The sequence below is a fragment of the Ambystoma mexicanum genome, chromosome 2q (genome assembly GCF_040938575.1).
Source record: "Ambystoma mexicanum isolate Mex_15411 chromosome 2q, UKY_AmexF1_1, whole genome shotgun sequence".
NCBI classification, from domain to species: Eukaryota; Metazoa; Chordata; class Amphibia; order Caudata; family Ambystomatidae; genus Ambystoma; species Ambystoma mexicanum.
This window is the reverse complement of record NC_090924.1, coordinates 208069340-208092637: the sequence shown is the minus strand read 5'-3', so window position 1 is coordinate 208092637 and position 23298 is coordinate 208069340.

Below are 23298 nucleotides of genomic sequence, written 5' to 3'. Positions count from 1 at the left end.
TAGTACTTTACTAAGGGTGTTTGCACATTGGTGCAACACTCTGGCCATTTTGGGATCTACTTGTTATTCCACACGCACTGAGAATAGGCCAATTGCATGTTAGTGTGTACCTACGGGTCCAGGTTGCACTAGATTTGCATCTGGTGCAAAGTACAGACTGAGATCACGCCAGCTAGTCGAGGATGCATTTAATATGCACTTAACTCGCAGCACACAGACACACATCATGGTTTCTAATTGTGTAAGGTACACCCTTGGGACTAGTCTGATTGTGTTACTGAACGTTGCATATGAGTGTCCCCCTTTCTAGTCTGTATTTCAACATTGGTAACAATTACGTGGTGGCACCTAGCTGGAATGTGAGACATTAGGAGGAAATGTTGCCACTGTGGCTGTAATTAATTCTCAGATAGGATGGATTGAACGCTAAACGTTTTACTGAAATCAAGTACGAAATTAGATACTGCGAGCGAATATTATCTTTCGCCATGCTGCTTTAGTAAAGGCTGAGGGTAAATAATGCACACGCAATGATAAGAACTGACAACTCGGATTACCAGTATGCACGTAGGAATGTTACATTGTACATCGACTGTAAACCTATTTCACGGATTCAGTCAAAGTGTATTTTCAATCAACAATGATGATAATGGTATAGTGAATCAGGAGACACTTGCGTGAATGTGGCCTATGTCATGCATACCTTTCTGTTCACACATATGGTTTATTTATCCTGTGTGTATGGTGCAAGTTTGTGGTAGTGCTTACCGTGGTATAGACACTACTAAGGGACAATGGCCCTCATTACAACTGTCGCGGCCACGGAATGAACAGTGGCGGTAAGGCACCAACTCCATTCATACCGGGCCGCCACATTACGAGTTCACTACGTGCCACTCTGCAAGCCTGGCCAGACCACTATGGGGGGCTCAAATGGGAATGGGGACATACCAGCTCCGGGTCCCGCGAAAGGGAAATTACCAGGCCCTCCAAGGTCGGAATACCCCTTTCGTGGGACTCAGAGCCGGACCTGAGTTTGTGGGTAGCCATGCCCTTATTAAGGGCATGGCTACCTCCAACCTCGTAATGAGGCCCAATGTCTGTAATAGATATAAACTTGGGACAATGAAGTAGGTACGAAAAGAACAGACCCATTTCTCTTTCTATTCTGTGCTGAATACACGTGTTAAATGGGTGGACAAACAAAGAGCAAGCTATGTGAACAAGCGACTAGGTGCAGCGAAACGCGTCAGCTTTTATTGCTGCCTCCTCGATACTGCTTTGGAGCTACATAGCATTTTAAACAATTTGCTGCTGTTTTTCTTGGCCAATGGTTGCCACATTTTTTTGATATTTTGGCAGGAGTGCAATTCGAATTTGCCAGTGCTCTGGCGACTAAGGATAAAAAAAATATATATATATATATTCATTTTTTAAAGAAAGGCATTGAAGGGTGCACTCTGGTTCCCAGCTTGGTGTACCTTCCACAGTCCAGTTGATCTTCTCCTCCAAGTGCTTTCATGCCTCTTGCAATTTTCAGGGAGGCAGTCTGTTCAGGTGTTGCTGGTTTGTACCAATTGTGGCCGCAGGGAATTCTGGTTGCTGTAGTCAATGCAGGTAGCCAGGCACCAACACACCCTCCAATTACACAGTGTAAATGTCCAATTGGGGGGAGGGGAGAAAACCAGCAGTGTGGCTCTCCTAAGTAGGGGCATGTGTCACCCCGGTGCCACCACCCCTGGAGACTGGGACTCCCAAAAACATTTTTTGAAAGAAAGGCGGTGGGGGCGCACTCTGGTTCTCAGCTTGGTGTACCGTCCACAGTCCAGTTGATATTCTCCTCCAAGCGCTTTCATACTTCTATGTGTGTGTATATATATATATATATATATCAGTGAAAAAAACTTTGTTAAAGGGACGTTATGGTTAAGTTGCGCTACTAAAAACCTATGAAATTCAGTGAAAAAACTTTGTTAAAGGGACGTTATGGGTCCAAGTAAAACCGAAAAACCCTTGAAATTCGCCAGTTATGGTAAGCTAAGCAACCATAACTCGCGCCACCACTGTGCACTGCTAAGACTAACACCCAGGACATCAAAGATGACATCACAAATGTCATTGATGCCATCACTGAATTTCATAGGTTTTTAGTAGCGCAACTTAACCATAACGTCCCTTTAACAAAGTTTTTTTCACTGAATTTCATAGGTTTTTAGTAGCGCAACTTAACCATAGCGTCCCTTTAACAAAGTTTTTTCACTGAATTTCATAGGTTTTTAGGAGCACAACTTAACCATAATATCCCTGACATGTAACATAGAACATACTCACCCCCTCGTAGTGATTTTCATAGAGGTATTGTTTCCCTCCTGTTAGTAATTCTTTTTTCTTTACTGCCCTATGATTATATCACAAAAACCTTAGGTGGTTGGGCACAAAGAATAAGTATTGTTTTTGCAGTGCTGATAGGATGGACCAAAAACATACAAACAAATTGGACTTTCGTTATGTATTTCTTTTAGATCTTTATAGTAGAAACTTATATCAGAAACAATGTATTGTAAGAACATGCTTCACAGTGAATATCAACAGAGAAATAGCAACATCATTAGATAAGGTTTGAAGAATATTGTGTACATATAAATTATTCAGAACGTGTATACGTTGTTTTGCAAATTCCATTTTACATTCACTTCTTATTAGAATGAACTCTGCTTTATAATGAATGTTGTCATATGTACACCATTTAATGTGTTGCTTTTAAATATAGTGAATTTTGTACAAGCATTTGCAATGTTTTCTGTAGCGAATGCTACTGTCAACATGTCTATAAGATATAATATAACAAATTCTTCAAGATTCAGTATTAAAACTCGAATTATGAAATAGTTAAGTTAAGGTGAATCAGCTAAAAGCAATACAAACCATGCAATTCAGTGAAAAAACCCTTGTTAAAAGTGGCATCATGTTTATGTTTACTATTTTATGGTGCTGGTTTAATGCATCAAAACCTCCTGAAATTCAGCAGGAGTTGGAAGCAATGCCACCTTAACTCTGCCCCCTCTATTGTGCAGGTGATCAGAACCATCAATCAAGGCATCACTGATAACATCACATGGGCCGTCACTTATGACATCACTTATAGCATCACTTACGACATCATCAATGTTATCAGTACAAGAGCAGTATATACCCGAACATGAGAATATGACATCATTATAAATACATGCCCAACTGTATGCAGAAATCTAAGCCAATTCGGAAGTAATGACATGTTTGAATTATGTAACATATTTAATACAAGCAAATGAAATATATTCTGATGGTTATAGTTGTAATGTTTATAATTTTGATAAAATAATCATCTAAGCGCAACATGAAGTGCTTTTGAAAAGATGTTTGAACAGTTTACTTGATAAAAATAATACTACTTTGTGATTCAGTTAACTATGTTTGGTATATAATGTTTGCATTAGATTTGCATATCTATGGTCTGCATGAACAAGTATATGTGCTGGGTGACAAATGTTTTGAATGAGAATGCAGGAACTATTCACCATATCTAATGGTATAGTACACAGTGATTTCATTGATACTGTCAAAAGTGATGTCCTTAGTGATGCCGTATATGATGTCATCATTGTGCTGATGGGCAGTGCAACAGTGGGCTCAGAGTCAAGGTGTCATTGCTTCCGGTACGTGCTGAACTTCAGGGAATTTGTTGTGTTAAATCATCAACTTAACGGCACTTTAAACAATGTTTCTTGCCCCATGATGTGGACCTGGATGGATTTTTGCAGAAAACATCCTTTCTCATTTAATTATTTCTCTTGCACCATGTTTTATGATGGCTGCGTTGCTGGGCAACTTTAATGCTCACACCAGCAACAGGAGACGGGGGCTTATGCTCTTATCTGATCTCCTCATACTCACTACAGTAGACATCTACACCATTCCACATGCAGTTTAGATTTTGCTCTTTCATTTCACTGCAGCCCAACACTGAGGTAAGTAATTTCCTGCACATTGTAATCTCCCTGTTTTATTTTAATGGGTGTATGTAGTGCGTGAACATATGTGAATGGCTTCACTATAGAAATGGGCAGAGCATCTATGTTGACCCACAGAGAACCTCATCTGGATGGGTTGCCAATTCAGCCCTAGAATTTTGGATGTATGATGTTAACACTGCCCAACTGTTTTTATTCTATGGGCCTCATTACGTGGTTGCCAGTAAAACCAGACAGTAGCTGTTGGGTTCTCTGCAACCTCGTAACACTGTTACCGCCACCTGACATCCCGGTGCTACCAGCATATCACAGGCAGCAGCGGTACAGTAAGTTCCAATTCCCATAGAGTGGCATAGGACTCCATGAGAATGGCAAAGCTGAAGCACTGGCACCCTTAATATTGCCGTTAGGGGGCTGAATTCACAGCTGGTCAGGCTGGCCAGGAGATCCGTGACCCCCACCGGCTGACTCAAAGTGAGCCGGTATGGAAAAGGTGGCAGTAACTTTTTACCGGCACCTTTATTTCTGGACCACCTCACTTGTAATGAGGGCCTATGAAAGTGAGACTGTGAGCGCCAAAGCGCAAATAGATGACAAAATAAGGCTGGTCTATCTGGTGATAGATCATCTATGAAATTCGGATTTTACCTAGTGTTTCCAAACTACAAAAAGTTTATAACAGATCTATATCCTTTGGATGTGCTGTATTGTTGAGGCTGTGAAGGTATCAGTAGCAACACTGATTTGCTTAATTCTGACTTTATGCATGCATAACATAATCTATCCACCCAGCCCCCACCCAAGATGACACCTTTTGTTGTTTTTCCATGTCGATTGCTCCATCCAATTTGTTACTTAGCCAACAGCTTTCATCGTTTTGCCAGACTCATTCTTTCATCCATTTTTTTCAGTTTTTTCTTTCTTGTTTTCTTTTTGTACAATCCTCTCCCTAGGCTACTCCTATTACCTTTTTGTACTTGCCACCTCATCATTCCTTTTATGCTGACAATGAAAGGGCGCCTTCCCTCTGCATCCATTTCCACTACCAAAGGTTCAACCCTTTTCTCTTCATAGGCTTGGGTGACTCTCCATTTAAATTTGTGGCCTAGCCTTTTCTCTTTCACTTTCCCCATGATGTGGACCTGGCTGTATTATTGCAGAAAACATCCTTCCATATTTCGCTCTTTCTCTCCCACCATGATGGCTGCATTCCTGGGCTCCTTTAATGCTTAAACCAGCAACAGAATACCAGGGGCATATACTCTTATCTTATCTTGACTGCCACCCCACACTCAGGGCAGGATTCAAATGTACCATTCCACATGCAGTTTAGATTTTGCTCTTTCATTTCAGTGCGGTTCAATACTGAGGTAAGACATTTTCTTCACACTGCCCCCATAATCTTCTGGTTTCTTTTTAATGGGTGCATGTAGTGCTTGAACATTGTCTCGGGAGGATAGCTCAGCAGCAATGTGCTCTCCTTGGAAACAAGACGACACAGAGAAACACAGGTTCCATTCCCGGGTCCGCGCTTAGAAACCTCTGGGTATTAAGCACGTTATATATAACCTATCATATCATAACATATGCAAATGTCTGGACTTTGGAAATGGACGGAGTGTTTATGTTGGCCCCCTATGAACCTCATGAATGACCGATGTAGATTTATGTATATATGTATTAGTCTGGCATTGCATAACTTGGAATTATATATATATATATATACACTCAAAATAAACGTTGTTAAGGGGACGTTATGGTTAAGTTGCACTACTAAAAACCTATGCAATTCACTAAAAACACTTTACAAACGTGCCATTATGGTTCAAAGTAAAACCGAAACCCCCCTGAAATTCACCAGTTATGGTAGTCTAAGCACCCATACCTGCGCGCACCACTGTGCACTGCTAAAACTAACACCCAGGACATGAAAGATGGCATCACAAATGTCATTGATGACATCACTGATGATATCACGTGTAGCCCCTTTGTTTTGTTCACTGCCATATTTATATATTTCAGTAAAAAAACCTTTGTAAAAGGGACGTTATGGATCAAAGTAAAACCGACAAACCCTTCACATTGCCTAGTTATGGTAAGATAAGCAACCATAAATCACACCTCCTACGTGCATTGCTAAGACTAACACCCAGGACATCAAAGATGACATCATAAATGCCATTGATGATATCACTGATGACATCACATGTCTGTCTCCCTCTTTTTTCCTTTAGTGATATATCTTGGCCAGTAATAATTAGGAACAAAAAAATCGAAAAGTACTACATTTGTAGACTTACACTTTAAATATGTTCTTACAGTAATTCATTTGGGATTCACTCTCAGCATTTTAAACATATACATAGAGAGAATATGCACTTGAAAGATACCAATGCTTTCTGTGTATGAAGACAATCAGTAAGGTTATCAACACTTTCCTAGTGGTCTGCTGTTTTTTTTTTATTACTGTACTTTCCGTGGATATGCTCATATTTGTAGTCATATTACTCTCTTTAGGGTGCAATCACAACAAGTGATAGTTATTCATGGGGAAGTAGTAGGTTTGAAGCAGAACAATCATTTCGTTGCATAAGAGTAAACAGGTAGGTTATGAACAATTTCTGGCTCTACTGCTGCTTTTTTGCATACTTCACTTTATTGGTGTGTCTTTGTGTTTTGTATGTAATAATGAAATTATATAGGAAGTGGGTTTTATTAGCTACTTTTAACATGTTGTACAGTACACAAAAGCCTAATAAGAAAGCATTCACCATTTCATTATTTAACATGGGAAGAATATGAATATTGCACCTACATCATGTATGCTGCACACAATGCTTATGTTTGTACATGAGTACATTATTGTACTGTAAAGAACTTTGTAATAGAATGCTATGTATGTCAATGCATTACTTAATGCACCACATAGCTCATGTCATGTATTCCAATGAGCCTTCACAGTTTTTTTTTATCAACATTATAATAAGATTTCCTTGTGCAGACTTTTTATGAAAAGTATATGCACATGTGATGTCATCAGTGATGTCATCAATGACATTTGTGATGTCATCTTTGATGTCCTGGGTGTTAGTCTTAGCAATGGACGTAGGTGGGGTGAGTTATGGTTGCTTAGCTTACCATAACTAGGCAATGTGAAGGATTTGTCGGTTTTACTTTGATCCATAACGTTCCTTTTACAAAGCTTTTTTACCGAAATACATATATATGGCAGTGAACAAAAACAAAGGGGCTACACATGTGATATCATCAGTGATGTCATCAATGACATTTGTGATGCTATTTTTCATGTCCTGGGTGTTAGTGTTAGCAGTGCACAGTGGTGCAGGCAGGTATGGGTGCTTAGACTACCATAACTGGCGAATTACAGGGGGGTTTCGGTTTTACTTTGAACATAACAGCATGTTTGTAAAGTGTTTTTAGTGAATTGCATAGGTTTTTAGTAGTGCAACTTAACCATAACGTCCCCTTAACAAAGTTTTTTTTGAGTGAATTTTACGGGTTTTAGTAGGCCAATTTAAGTATAACGTCTTGTTAATAAAAAAATGTTGTACTGAATGTCACAGATTTTCAGTTGGGCAATGTAACCATAACGTCCCTCTAGCAAGGGTCTTTTACTAAACAGTATATACACCTTACGAAGAATGCCACATGACAATATGCGGGCGTACAGCACGGTGACATGTCCCAGAATCAGTGCACACTTAACAGTAAGATCTATGCCTCATGGACAATGTGGAAATAGATTTTATATTGATGTAGTAACGTCCATCTTCAACATTTCCCTTACACAACGCCAACACGTATTGGTATGCAACGATTACCAATGCACTACACATATTATATCATTAGCAAACGTTGTACTTATCTTAAAATGACATCAGCTAAAGGCGTCCTTCCTCCCTAAGAAACAGCAGCATTGCTGTGATGAAGAAGCATGAGAAGCAGTGCCGCTACCTTACAAATAACAAACGCACAAAATTTGTCGCCGTACATCTACCAACCCATATTACCGTTTGGTGCCTCTTTGCTTATTGCTGTTTGCTAATTGCCTTATTACCTGCCGTACCAAAAAATAAAGCCACCCGTAAACAAAGTTAATAATGCGTTATTACCGACCTTTCACAGTGTAAAAATCATTTAAAAAAAATTGCATACACTCAAATTACTGCATATTTCTCAGTAAAATACATAGACGCAATAATCTTTGCCAGTAATAGTTTCAATTTGCAAAGCACTAACGTGTGCTGCTAAAAAGGAGGATTACTTGTTATAATCCGGGGCGGCTTTGGCGGGTCAGATTACAAAAGCAAATCCTTTTTCAAGATGGCCACCATAGAAAGGGAAGGCGGTTATTTCATACATAGTCCCTCTTCCCTTTCCGTGGTAGGCTGCAAAAAGAACAAGTACGTGATGTGACGCAGAACCTGTAAATAAACATACAGCGACGTACAACCTAATAACTGACATTTTGAAATAATAGACTGGACTGTAAAAGAAAACATGCACATTTTAGAGTTCGTAAAGTAGGTTTATTTAACAACAAACTGTCAGAGACCATCGTAGTAATCCCATTTTAAATACAATGATAACAATGGTTGTAAGGGCGAAATTGCAAATGTAAAAGAAGAGGAATACGTTGTTTTTTTCCCGTACAAAAATGTTGGGTTCTTGGTTAAAGCAGCCGCTTTGTTTACACAGTGATTTCTAAGAAGACACCATGACCTTGAGCCTACAGCACCATAAATGATGTGATGTTGCTCCGAATAGCGAGTTCAGCATACGGACAAAGCGGGCTTAGGGTGTCATTCCACATAATTGTTACGGACAGGCAACCGCTCACAAGCAGTTGTATTTGCCGGCCGAAAAAGGCCTCACTCGGCATCTGGAAACCATGGCATGGACAATACGGAAAGATGTACCTGGGCGGGAAACGTAACAGAAAATACGTGTCAATAACCAACCTCTACCAGAAAATTTCAAAAAAAGACACAAAAATGTGAAAAGTAATACACAAATGTAAGTGGTCAAACATGACATTTTACTGAAATGTTACTAATGAACATGAGTAACTATAGTAACAGGCTAGACACGCAGAGATTCTGCATGCAGCGTAAGAGAAAAAAAATGCCAACTACACAGGAAGACGATAATGCAGTTATGAAAGCAAAATGAATGGACAATTAAAAAAATATTACGTCTCGTGATTTCAAACAAAATCAAAATAACATGCAAATTTATACACAAAGCTATGTGGGCAAACATAACGATTCACACAAAGATATTAATTCTAAAAAAGGATGAGTGTAGTCATACCCTACAAATGTGGAACCTGTGCACTCTGCAATATTATAGGAAAAATGTAACACCGCAGAAAGATGATCTGTCCGTTATATTGGCACAATTAGATTTTCGGTAATGTAAAAATAAAGCGCGGTTCGCTGTAGAATGGGCAAATGTAAACTTACATAATATTTACTGCCTCCATTCTTTTTCTGCAAGTCAGACACCAATGTGTTTGCATCGAAGATTCTTCGAGGACTGATATTGCATGACCCTGACAAACTTTTTAAAACATAACCTTATCAATTGCTATTCTTTTCGACCCTTTCATTCCGTGAATTTCTTCACAGGTTTCCCTTTCACTCAAGGTAAAAAAAACAATTGCCCCTTATACATTCACTCGGATGCGCAAGCGTATTGAGCATCCAAGCAAAAAAGCAACTCATGTGACCTTCACTCAGAAGCCAAATACATTCTTACTTTGCATCAACATATTGAAATCCAATTATGAGAACCGCTACTCCCATACACCTCCAGAATCGCTGTTTCCAGCAAAGAGTGCAGATGGTGGCCTTAGTTTTCAAAACCTAGGACGCCAGTCTGACAGCAATATTATTCCAAAAACATTTTAACCCACACGCACTAATTGGTAGTGGTACAGTGAGCACGAACTTCCATTTAAACGTATGACTTTGGTGACAAGAGAACTCCACTGTTTCAGTTTGTGCTCCCCACATCCCATCCTACCCCCCTCAAAGGTCACCTTCTGAAATAATATTACATAAGTGTGACACGTGCAATGCTGTCTTGTTTTGTATGTGTTTCTGGAGATTTCCACGTACACCAAAACATGAATAAAAGATAGCGGGGGCACCGAAGAAAGCTAACGTACTTTACGCTGTTCCACAACCCATCAGGGAAAGTGCCACATGTTCGTGGGCACAAACTTTTTCCCCCATTCAGTCTAAGGGCAAAAGATACGTTTTGAGAACCCCCTCTTTATAACTTCCCCACTGCACCAAACATCACCAAACTTTCCAAAGAAATTCAGAGTGTTTGATATATTTTTTTTTGCAAACTTTGGTGAGGAATCCTCCAAGGGGAGCACAGGTATAAGGCACCCAAAAAGTGCTCTTCCTACGGAAACAGCAACTTCACCATAACAACACAGCCACTAATGTGCCTGTCTAATATGCTCCAGTGGTTGTGGGCAGGACCTAGAGATTTTGATATATGTCCATATATATTTGAATGTATGGGTGTACATTGGCTTATAACTCCACTGCTTATAAGGTCGTTCCTGGGTGCATGGCCTTTGGCCATGCACCCAAAACTGTACACCCTCCGCAGAACCATCTGACTGCTAAGCTATAGTATGGGTGTATGCATTGCTGTAATATGATGTGCTTGTTCTGGCCAGGGCCTAGAGTTTTATGAGTATGCCGTACGGCCTACGGCCTACGGCCTGCAGCCATGCACCCAAAACTCTACATCCTGCCCACAACCACCTGAGTGATGTGCGGAACTATGGTTGTATCGATAGGTGTGGTATGCTTCTCTTGTTCTGGCCAGAGGCTAGACTCCTAGCTGTATGTCCATAGATATTACAATGTGTGGGTGTGCAGTGGCTTATATCTGCAGTGCTTATAACTTTGTTCTTGGGTGTACACACTCCCCACAACCATCTAAGGTGTATCCATTGCTTTGAAATGCTGCAGTGGTTGTGGCCAGGGCCTACAGTCTTGGAAGTATGGCCTTCGGCATATGGCCTACGGCCATGCATCCAAGACTCTAGGCCCTGGCCACAACCACCGCAGCATGTCACACCCATGGCGGAGTACTAATCAATAGCACACCCACAGGAAAAAATTATGTAATAACGACATGTACTCAATTTCAATGGTTGCTAACACCATGCGTGTCCTTAGAACAGTTTCAAGGTCTCTGTACACAGCACGGACTGAAATACTACCCTTATTAGACCCCTCATTTTCTGCACGTACAAACATCCCGAACAAGGTGGGCATAGAGAATATATCAATAACACCTGCCGCCCAAACAAGTACATTATTTCACCCATCTCTTCCTCTCTGAACCTCCCCAAGCACTGTAGGAGATCAAAATAGTTTCCTAAACAGCATTTTGCATGGAGAATACATAATTAACACCTGCCGCCCAAACAAGTACATTATTTAACCCATCTCTTACTCTGTGAACCTCACCACGCACTGTAGGAGAGAAAAACAGTTTCTGAAACAACATTTCACCTATGGTGGTGACTGCGCTGTCTTTGGATCCAAGATGTCGGGCACATCCACAGATTCTGATGCACATCACGGCTCGCTGCAGCCAATCGGCGAAGACATCGCATGTCTGCGTTCATGACGCCACCCCTCTGGCCAATCGGTATCTTGTCCGCGGAGCGAACAGGGAAGTGTGACCGCGGAGTGGACATAGATATCACTATTTTTTTTAGACATATTTTTGGTTGTTTTAAAGGAAACTACTGGACGGATTGTCACCAAATTTACAAAAGCATGCTTTCGGGACCAAGCCCCTGCCACAAATTTGGTAAAAATCCGTCCAACGGTTTCACCTGTAGGCGTGTGCAAAGTTTTTCCCCCATTCAGTCTACGGGAAAAAAAGACGTTTTGGGACCCCCCCATAACTTTTCTCCCCCTGCGCCAAATGTCACCAAACGTCAGCAAAAGAATTCAGATTGCCCCATATACTTTTTTTTGCAAAATGTGGTGAGGATTCGTCCAGGGGGAGTGGAGTTATAGGCCGCCCAAAAAGTGCTCTTCCTATGGAAACAGCAACTTAACCATAACTACACAGCCACTACCGTGGCTGTGTAATATATGTTTTATATATATATTTTGACAGGGAAAGCCAAATCACAGCATGGGGATTTTTACAACAAGCATACCCCAAAAGGGTAATTGAAAGAGCTTATATCAAAGCCCGGAAGTGTGATAGAACATTACTCCTATCGAACAATCGATTAAATAATGACATGTCAGAAGATAAAGATGTCACACGTCTGATACTCACTTATGGAACTTCAGTAACTCTGATTAAGAAAATCTTTGGACGACATTGAAAAATACAATTGGCGGATCCTGATCTGAATCGTGGTCTAGGGACCTATCCAAATGTGTGTTATCTCAAGAACAAATCCTTCAAAGATACTTTAGTCAGCAATTTCAAGGAGGATGAACATTTGAATGCAGGACATACACGGCTTAACAAGGCAACTTTGGGGTTCCATCAATATACCAGATGTAAAATTTGCAAATATGCAACAACTGTACCTCATATCAACATCCTATTTTGAATACCACCATCAAGATTAATAATAAGATTACTTGTGAATCTGATTTTGTGGTATACATACTTAAATGCACATGTAACAAGTGGTACATTGGAAGCACTAAATGCAAGTTGAAGGTCGGCATTCTGCAACATGGAAATGCAATTAAAAATCATGATGCCACGTATCCAATGTCAAAACATTTTTGGGATACACATGAGGGAAAATTAGATGGTTTTTTCATTTTTTGGGATACACAGAATAGTCCTTGGACCTAGAGGAGGTGATAGGGAACGCATGTTGCGTCAGCAGGAAACAAGATGTATTGTGGACTTTGAAACTAAGAACCCAATAGGACACAATGTAGATGAAGAATTGTACACATTTCTAGGCGTATGAAAACCCTGCATATGACTAAGCATTGGGGTGATGATTAGTAGCCTGCATAATGTGACAAGTCTCTTATGTAACGATCATTGTGAATTTACTGCATTTTCCTTTCTTCTCTTTTCTTGGCCCTCATTACGACCTTGGCGGAGAACCATGGTGCTATTAGCACCATGGTCCATGGCGCTAAGTTGCCAACTCCGCCATGGTGGTTGGCGGACTTACCGCCCCATTCCGACCTTGGCGGGGCGGTAAGTCCCCAATCCCCATCTACCCTTCCCCATTCCCATTTTTGCCCCATAGGGCATAATGGGAGTGGGGAAGACGTTAATTACGCCACCGTAAATTACGGTGGCGTAATTAACAACAAGTTCCCTTAGCGCCATGGATTTTAACGCCTGCAAAAAGCAGGCGGTAAAATCACCATGGCGCTACGGGAACTCATACTCAGGCGGTAAGGGTCGGCGAAGTTTACACCGGCGTAAACCCCTTACCGCCTGGGTCGTAATGAGGGCCCTTGTCTTGTCTTGTCTTTTCTCTATGGAATCTTGTTCTCTCCTTTTAAAATGTGTATTATTAGAAGTTTTTAATTGTCAGACTTATGTCTGCCCATGAAGATGCATTTGTGTGTTCAATACGTCAGAATATCTTGTATAATGCTATTTCGTGAAGGAGGTGGTTGACATCACAAATTGACTGTCTAAGTGATCATCTAGCACTTTACAACAGGTGGTATCACCCGTATTCTTGCATTGCGTGGCAATTTACACCTCACTGATTGAACGTTGGTGCATTTCCATTAGAGTTATTGGGTAGGTGGAGTATACCCCTCGGCACCCTGCCTCTATGGCAATATCTCTTATAGGCACAGTCATAGCATTGCAGGACTGCAGCCTTTTGTCAACCTAACAGCACTGTTCTGTGGCATGTGAATCTTGGCCCCATGATATGATATGATAAGATATGATATGGCATTTATAACGCGCCTATGCACAAGTGCTTCAAGGCCCAATGAGGCAAGGGAGGGGAACAAAGGGAGGACAGACAACGATCCTACTAGGCCAGGTGTCATTCAGATCACGCAAGTGCATGGAATGGGGGGGGACAGTGCAATACAAGAAGATAACAATAAGTAAGTAGCGGCCAGCAAGTGGCAAGTGCAAGGGTAAGTGCAGACATCAGGTGTCAGGAGCTGGTAGGGGGACTGTAGGGATACAGAAACAGTCCCCAAGTGGGGGGTTGCCAGGGGGCAGTGCAGGTATGAGACGCTGGCAGGGGAGGGACCTGGGCCTGAGATCAGAGGGTGTCCAGGTAGCCAGTATAGTGCAGGTTTCAGCCAGGAGGTCAGCAGAGGAGAGGAGGAGACAAGGCAGAAGCAAAGAGAAAGGTTTTGAGGTGCTTCCGGAACCGGAGATGTTTCTCCTCAAGTTTAAGGGGGGGAGGGAGGCTGTTCCAGAGGGAGGCACCAGCCGAAGAAAGAGATCTACCACCAACTCGTTGCTTGGAGAAGCGACTGACCCTGAGGGAGTTGGAGGTGGACGAGCGAAGAGCTCGAGAAGGAAGATATTTAGGAAGTGAGAGCTGAAGGTATTGAGGACCCAGGCCCCAGAAGGCCTTGTGGACGATGCAGAGAGTTTTGAACTTAATCCACACAGCCACTGGGAGCCAGTGCAGAGATTTCAGTCCTGGGGCGGATATGAGGCCAAGGACAAGTCTTGCAGTCCTGTTTTGGATAAGTTGCAGAGGGCGGCGAGTAGAAGCAGGCAGATTTAAAAAGAGGCTGTTGCAATAGTCCAGCCTAGAGAGAACTGGAGCTCTGGAGACAGTGAGCTTCTGGGGGAAGGAGAGGAAGGGAATAATACCTCTGAGGAGGTGCAGCTGGTAGTGTGACTTCTTAGATACGTCTGAGATGTGAGGAGAGAAGGAGAGGGTGGAGTCGAAGATGACCCCGAGGTTTTTAGCCTTGCAGAGAGCTACAGGGAAGGAGGGAGTGGGTGTGCTGATGTGGAGAATCTCAGTCTTACTGGCATTAAGGCAGAGGTCATTGGCGGCACACCACTCCTGGATAGCAGACAGACAGTCAGAGATAAGGGAAGGAGAGGAGGAGGCGGAGGGTAGCCTGAGAATGAGCTCGGGGTCATTTGCATAGCACTGAAGGTTTGAAAGTTGGGGCAGAGAGCGACGATGCTGTGGGCAAGGAGTATTGGTTGAACAGCCAGGGCGAAAGGTTAGACCCCTGGGGGAACCCACAGGTAGAGAAAAAGATAGCGGAGAAGAAGGACCCATGTGTTCATGGTTGGGTCTTCATCAGGTTTGCACTATGCAGTTTCAGCCTTGCATTTTTTCAGGGTGGGGATACTAGCAGGTATGCACTATGCACTTTAGGTATCCGCCTTTTGGGACATCATTTTGTAATAACTTGCATTTCCCTTATCACATGCAATACTGTTACCATTTGATGTATTGGGTAATTTGTATGAGCACTAAATAGTAATAGGGCGGCTGCTAAGCTTATGTGGAAAGTGTTTTACAGCAATGTTGTTTTCTGTGTATATATATTGCAAAAGCTATATGAGCACTAAGCACTTTGCCTAGGGTGTTTGCACATCGTTGCAACACTACAGCAAGTTTGGGATGGATTCGCTATGCCAAATGCATTGAGGACTTTAAGTAAGTAACGTCAGTTTTGTTGCCACTAGTGGAAGCATCAGATTAGCTATGTGAGCATTTAGTACTTTACTAAGGGTGTTTGCACATTGGTGCAACACTCTGGCCATTTTGGGATCTACTTGTTATTCCACACGCACTGAGAATAGGCCAATTGCATGTTAGTGTGTACCTACGGGTCCAGGTTGCACTAGATTTGCATCTGGTGCAAAGTACAGACTGAGATCACGCCAGCTAGTCGAGGATGCATTTAATATGCACTTAACTCGCAGCACACAGACACACATCATGGTTTCTAATTGTGTAAGGTACACCCTTGGGACTAGTCTGATTGTGTTACTGAACGTTGCATATGAGTGTCCCCCTTTCTAGTCTGTATTTCAACATTGGTAACAATTACGTGGTGGCACCTAGCTGGAATGTGAGACATTAGGAGGAAATGTTGCCACTGTGGCTGTAATTAATTCTCAGATAGGATGGATTGAACGCTAAACGTTTTACTGAAATCAAGTACGAAATTAGATACTGCGAGCGAATATTATCTTTCGCCATGCTGCTTTAGTAAAGGCTGAGGGTAAATAATGCACACGCAATGATAAGAACTGACAACTCGGATTACCAGTATGCACGTAGGAATGTTACATTGTACATCGACTGTAAACCTATTTCACGGATTCAGTCAAAGTGTATTTTCAATCAACAATGATGATAATGGTATAGTGAATCAGGAGACACTTGCGTGAATGTGGCCTATGTCATGCATACCTTTCTGTTCACACATATGGTTTATTTATCCTGTGTGTATGGTGCAAGTTTGTGGTAGTGCTTACCGTGGTATAGACACTACTAAGGGACAATGGCCCTCATTACAACTGTCGCGGCCACGGAATGAACAGTGGCGGTAAGGCACCAACTCCATTCATACCGGGCCGCCACATTACGAGTTCACTACGTGCCACTCTGCAAGCCTGGCCAGACCACTATGGGGGGCTCAAATGGGAATGGGGACATACCAGCTCCGGGTCCCGCGAAAGGGAAATTACCAGGCCCTCCAAGGTCGGAATACCCCTTTCGTGGGACCCAGAGCCGGACCTGAGTTTGTGGGTAGCCATGCCCTTATTAAGGGCATGGCTACCTCCAACCTCGTAATGAGGCCCAATGTCTGTAATAGATATAAACTTGGGACAATGAAGTAGGTACGAAAAGAACAGACCCATTTCTCTTTCTATTCTGTGCTGAATACACGTGTTAAATGGGTGGACAAACAAAGAGCAAGCTATGTGAACAAGCGACTAGGTGCAGCGAAACGCGTCAGCTTTTATTGCTGCCTCCTCGATACTGCTTTGGAGCTACATAGCATTTTAAACAATTTGCTGCTGTTTTTCTTGGCCAATGGTTGCCACATTTTTTTGATATTTTGGCAGGAGTGCAATTCGAATTTGCCAGTGCTCTGGCGACTAAGGATAAAAAAAATATATATATATATATTCATTTTTTAAAGAAAGGCATTGAAGGGTGCACTCTGGTTCCCAGCTTGGTGTACCTTCCACAGTCCAGTTGATCTTCTCCTCCAAGTGCTTTCATGCCTCTTGCAATTTTCAGGGAGGCAGTCTGTTCAGGTGTTGCTGGTTTGTACCAATTGTGGCCGCAGGGAATTCTGGTTGCTGTAGTCAATGCAGGTAGCCAGGCACCAACACACCCTCCAATTACACAGTGTAAATGTCCAATTGGGGGGAGGGGAGAAAACCAGCAGTGTGGCTCTCCTAAGTAGGGGCATGTGTCACCCCGGTGCCACCACCCCTGGAGACTGGGACTCCCAAAAACATTTTTTGAAAGAAAGGCGGTGGGGGCGCACTCTGGTTCTCAGCTTGGTGTACCGTCCACAGTCCAGTTGATATTCTCCTCCAAGCGCTTTCATACTTCTATGTGTGTGTATATATATATATATATATATCAGTGAAAAAAACTTTGTTAAAGGGACGTTATGGTTAAGTTGCGCTACTAAAAACCTATGAAATTCAGTGAAAAAACTTTGTTAAAGGGACGTTATGGGTCCAAGTAAAACCGAAAAACCCTTGAAATTCGCCAGTTATGGTAAGCTAAGCAACCATAACTCGCGCCACCACTGTGCACTGCTAAGACTAACACCCAGGACATCAAAGATGACATCACAAATGTCATTGATGCCATCACTGAATTTCATAGGTTTTTAGTAGCGCAACTTAACCATAACGTCCCTTTAACAAAGTTTTTTTCACTGAATTTCATAGGTTTTTAGTAGCGCAACTTAACCATAGCGTCCCTTTAACAAAGTTTTTTCACTGAATTTCATAGGTTTTTAGGAGCACAACTTAACCATAATATCCCTGACATGTAACATAGAACATACTCACCCCCTCGTAGTGATTTTCATAGAGGTATTGTTTCCCTCCTGTTAGTAATTCTTTTTTCTTTACTGCCCTATGATTATATCACAAAAACCTTAGGTGGTTGGGCACAAAGAATAAGTATTGTTTTTGCAGTGCTGATAGGATGGACCAAAAACATACAAACAAATTGGACTTTCGTTATGTATTTCTTTTAGATCTTTATAGTAGAAACTTATATCAGAAACAATGTATTGTAAGAACATGCTTCACAGTGAATATCAACAGAGAAATAGCAACATCATTAGATAAGGTTTGAAGAATATTGTGTACATATAAATTATTCAGAACGTGTATACGTTGTTTTGCAAATTCCATTTTACATTCACTTCTTATTAGAATGAACTCTGCTTTATAATGAATGTTGTCATATGTACACCATTTAATGTGTTGCTTTTAAATATAGTGAATTTTGTACAAGCATTTGCAATGTTTTCTGTAGCGAATGCTACTGTCAACATGTCTATAAGATATAATATAACAAATTCTTCAAGATTCAGTATTAAAACTCGAATTATGAAATAGTTAAGTTAAGGTGAATCAGCTAAAAGCAATACAAACCATGCAATTCAGTGAAAAAACCCTTGTTAAAAGTGGCATCATGTTTATGTTTACTATTTTATGGTGCTGGTTTAATGCATCAAAACCTCCTGAAATTCAGCAGGAGTTGGAAGCAATGCCACCTTAACTCTGCCCCCTCTATTGTGCAGGTGATCAGAACCATCAATCAAGGCATCACTGATAACATCACATGGGCCGTCACTTATGACATCACTTATAGCATCACTTACGACATCATCAATGTTATCAGTACAAGAGCAGTATATACCCGAACATGAGAATATGACATCATTATAAATACATGCCCAACTGTATGCAGAAATCTAAGCCAATTCGGAAGTAATGACATGTTTGAATTATGTAACATATTTAATACAAGCAAATGAAATATATTCTGATGGTTATAGTTGTAATGTTTATAATTTTGATAAAATAATCATCTAAGCGCAACATGAAGTGCTTTTGAAAAGATGTTTGAACAGTTTACTTGATAAAAATAATACTACTTTGTGATTCAGTTAACTATGTTTGGTATATAATGTTTGCATTAGATTTGCATATCTATGGTCTGCATGAACAAGTATATGTGCTGGGTGACAAATGTTTTGAATGAGAATGCAGGAACTATTCACCATATCTAATGGTATAGTACACAGTGATTTCATTGATACTGTCAAAAGTGATGTCCTTAGTGATGCCGTATATGATGTCATCATTGTGCTGATGGGCAGTGCAACAGTGGGCTCAGAGTCAAGGTGTCATTGCTTCCGGTACGTGCTGAACTTCAGGGAATTTGTTGTGTTAAATCATCAACTTAACGGCACTTTAAACAATGTTTCTTGCCCCATGATGTGGACCTGGATGGATTTTTGCAGAAAACATCCTTTCTCATTTAATTATTTCTCTTGCACCATGTTTTATGATGGCTGCGTTGCTGGGCAACTTTAATGCTCACACCAGCAACAGGAGACGGGGGCTTATGCTCTTATCTGATCTCCTCATACTCACTACAGTAGACATCTACACCATTCCACATGCAGTTTAGATTTTGCTCTTTCATTTCACTGCAGCCCAACACTGAGGTAAGTAATTTCCTGCACATTGTAATCTCCCTGTTTTATTTTAATGGGTGTATGTAGTGCGTGAACATATGTGAATGGCTTCACTATAGAAATGGGCAGAGCATCTATGTTGACCCACAGAGAACCTCATCTGGATGGGTTGCCAATTCAGCCCTAGAATTTTGGATGTATGATGTTAACACTGCCCAACTGTTTTTATTCTATGGGCCTCATTACGTGGTTGCCAGTAAAACCCGACAGTAGCTGTTGGGTTCTCTGCAACCTCGTAACACTGTTACCGCCACCTGACATCCCGGTGCTACCAGCATATCACAGGCAGCAGCGGTACAGTAAGTTCCAATTCCCATAGAGTGGCATAGGACTCCATGAGAATGGCAAAGCTGAAGCACTGGCACCCTTAATATTGCCGTTAGGGGGCTGAATTCACAGCTGGTCAGGCTGGCCAGGAGATCCGTGACCCCCACCGGCTGACTCAAAGTGAGCCGGTACGGAAAAGGTGGCAGTAACTTTTTACCGGCACCTTTATTTCTGGACCACCTCACTTGTAATGAGGGCCTATGAAAGTGAGACTGTGAGCGCCAAAGCGCAAATAGATGACAAAATAAGGCTGGTCTATCTGGTGATAGATCATCTATGAAATTCGGATTTTACCTAGTGTTTCCAAACTACAAAAAGTTTATAACAGATCTATATCCTTTGGATGTGCTGTATTGTTGAGGCTGTGAAGGTATCAGTAGCAACACTGATTTGCTTAATTCTGACTTTATGCATGCATAACATAATCTATCCACCCAGCCCCCACCCAAGATGACACCTTTTGTTGTTTTTCCATGTCGATTGCTCCATCCAATTTGTTACTTAGCCAACAGCTTTCATCGTTTTGCCAGACTCATTCTTTCATCCATTTTTTTCAGTTTTTTCTTTCTTGTTTTCTTTTTGTACAATCCTCTCCCTAGGCTACTCCTATTACCTTTTTGTACTTGCCACCTCATCATTCCTTTTATGCTGACAATGAAAGGGCGCCTTCCCTCTGCATCCATTTCCACTACCAAAGGTTCAACCCTTTTCTCTTCATAGGCTTGGGTGACTCTCCATTTAAATTTGTGGCCTAGCCTTTTCTCTTTCACTTTCCCCATGATGTGGACCTGGCTGTATTATTGCAGAAAACATCCTTCCATATTTCGCTCTTTCTCTCCCACCATGATGGCTGCATTCCTGGGCTCCTTTAATGCTTAAACCAGCAACAGAATACCAGGGGCATATACTCTTATCTTATCTTGACTGCCACCCCACACTCAGGGCAGGATTCAAATGTACCATTCCACATGCAGTTTAGATTTTGCTCTTTCATTTCAGTGCGGTTCAATACTGAGGTAAGACATTTTCTTCACACTGCCCCCATAATCTTCTGGTTTCTTTTTAATGGGTGCATGTAGTGCTTGAACATTGTCTCGGGAGGATAGCTCAGCAGCAATGTGCTCTCCTTGGAAACAAGACGACACAGAGAAACACAGGTTCCATTCCCGGGTCCGCGCTTAGAAACCTCTGGGTATTAAGCACGTTATATATAACCTATCATATCATAACATATGCAAATGTCTGGACTTTGGAAATGGACGGAGTGTTTATGTTGGCCCCCTATGAACCTCATGAATGACCGATGTAGATTTATGTATATATGTATTAGTCTGGCATTGCATAACTTGGAATTATATATATATATATATACACTCAAAATAAACGTTGTTAAGGGGACGTTATGGTTAAGTTGCACTACTAAAAACCTATGCAATTCACTAAAAACACTTTACAAACGTGCCATTATGGTTCAAAGTAAAACCGAAACCCCCCTGAAATTCACCAGTTATGGTAGTCTAAGCACCCATACCTGCGCGCACCACTGTGCACTGCTAAAACTAACACCCAGGACATGAAAGATGGCATCACAAATGTCATTGATGACATCACTGATGATATCACGTGTAGCCCCTTTGTTTTTGTTCACTGCCATATTTATATATTTCAGTAAAAAAACCTTTGTAAAAGGGACGTTATGGATCAAAGTAAAACCGACAAACCCTTCACATTGCCTAGTTATGGTAAGATAAGCAACCATAAATCACACCTCCTACGTGCATTGCTAAGACTAACACCCAGGACATCAAAGATGACATCATAAATGCCATTGATGATATCACTGATGACATCACATGTCTGTCTCCCTCTTTTTTCCTTTAGTGATATATCTTGGCCAGTAATAATTAGGAACAAAAAAATCGAAAAGTACTACATTTGTAGACTTACACTTTAAATATGTTCTTACAGTAATTCATTTGGGATTCACTCTCAGCATTTTAAACATATACATAGAGAGAATATGCACTTGAAAGATACCAATGCTTTCTGTGTATGAAGACAATCAGTAAGGTTATCAACACTTTCCTAGTGGTCTGCTGTTTTTTTTTTATTACTGTACTTTCCGTGGATATGCTCATATTTGTAGTCATATTACTCTCTTTAGGGTGCAGTCAGCACAAGTGATAGTTATTCATGGGGAAGTAGTAGGTTTGAAGCAGAACAATCATTTCGTTGCATAAGAGTAAACAGGTAGGTTATGAACAATTTCTGGCTCTACTGCTGCTTTTTTGCATACTTCACTTTATTGGTGTGTCTTTGTGTTTTGTATGTAATAATGAAATTATATAGGAAGTGGGTTTTATTAGCTACTTTTAACATGTTGTACAGTACACAAAAGCCTAATAAGAAAGCATTCACCATTTCATTATTTAACATGGGAAGAATATGAATATTGCACCTACATCATGTATGCTGCACACAATGCTTATGTTTGTACATGAGTACATTATTGTACTGTAAAGAACTTTGTAATAGAATGCTATGTATGTCAATGCATTACTTAATGCACCACATAGCTCATGTCATGTATTCCAATGAGCCTTCACAGTTTTTTTTATCAACATTATAATAAGATTTCCTTGTGCAGACTTTTTATGAAAAGTATATGCACATGTGATGTCATCAGTGATGTCATCAATGACATTTGTGATGTCATCTTTGATGTCCTGGGTGTTAGTCTTAGCAATGGACGTAGGTGGGGTGAGTTATGGTTGCTTAGCTTACCATAACTAGGCAATGTGAAGGATTTGTCGGTTTTACTTTGATCCATAACGTTCCTTTTACAAAGCTTTTTTACTGAAATACATATATATGGCAGTGAACAAAAACAAAGGGGCTACACATGTGATATCATCAGTGATGTCATCAATGACATTTGTGATGCTATTTTTCATGTCCTGGGTGTTAGTGTTAGCAGTGCACAGTGGTGCAGGCAGGTATGGGTGCTTAGACTACCATAACTGGCGAATTACAGGGGGGTTTCGGTTTTACTTTGAACCATAACAGCATGTTTGTAAAGTGTTTTTAGTGAATTGCATAGGTTTTTAGTAGTGCAACTTAACCATAACGTCCCCTTAACAAAGTTTTTTTTGAGTGAATTTTACGGGTTTTAGTAGGCCAATTTAAGTATAACG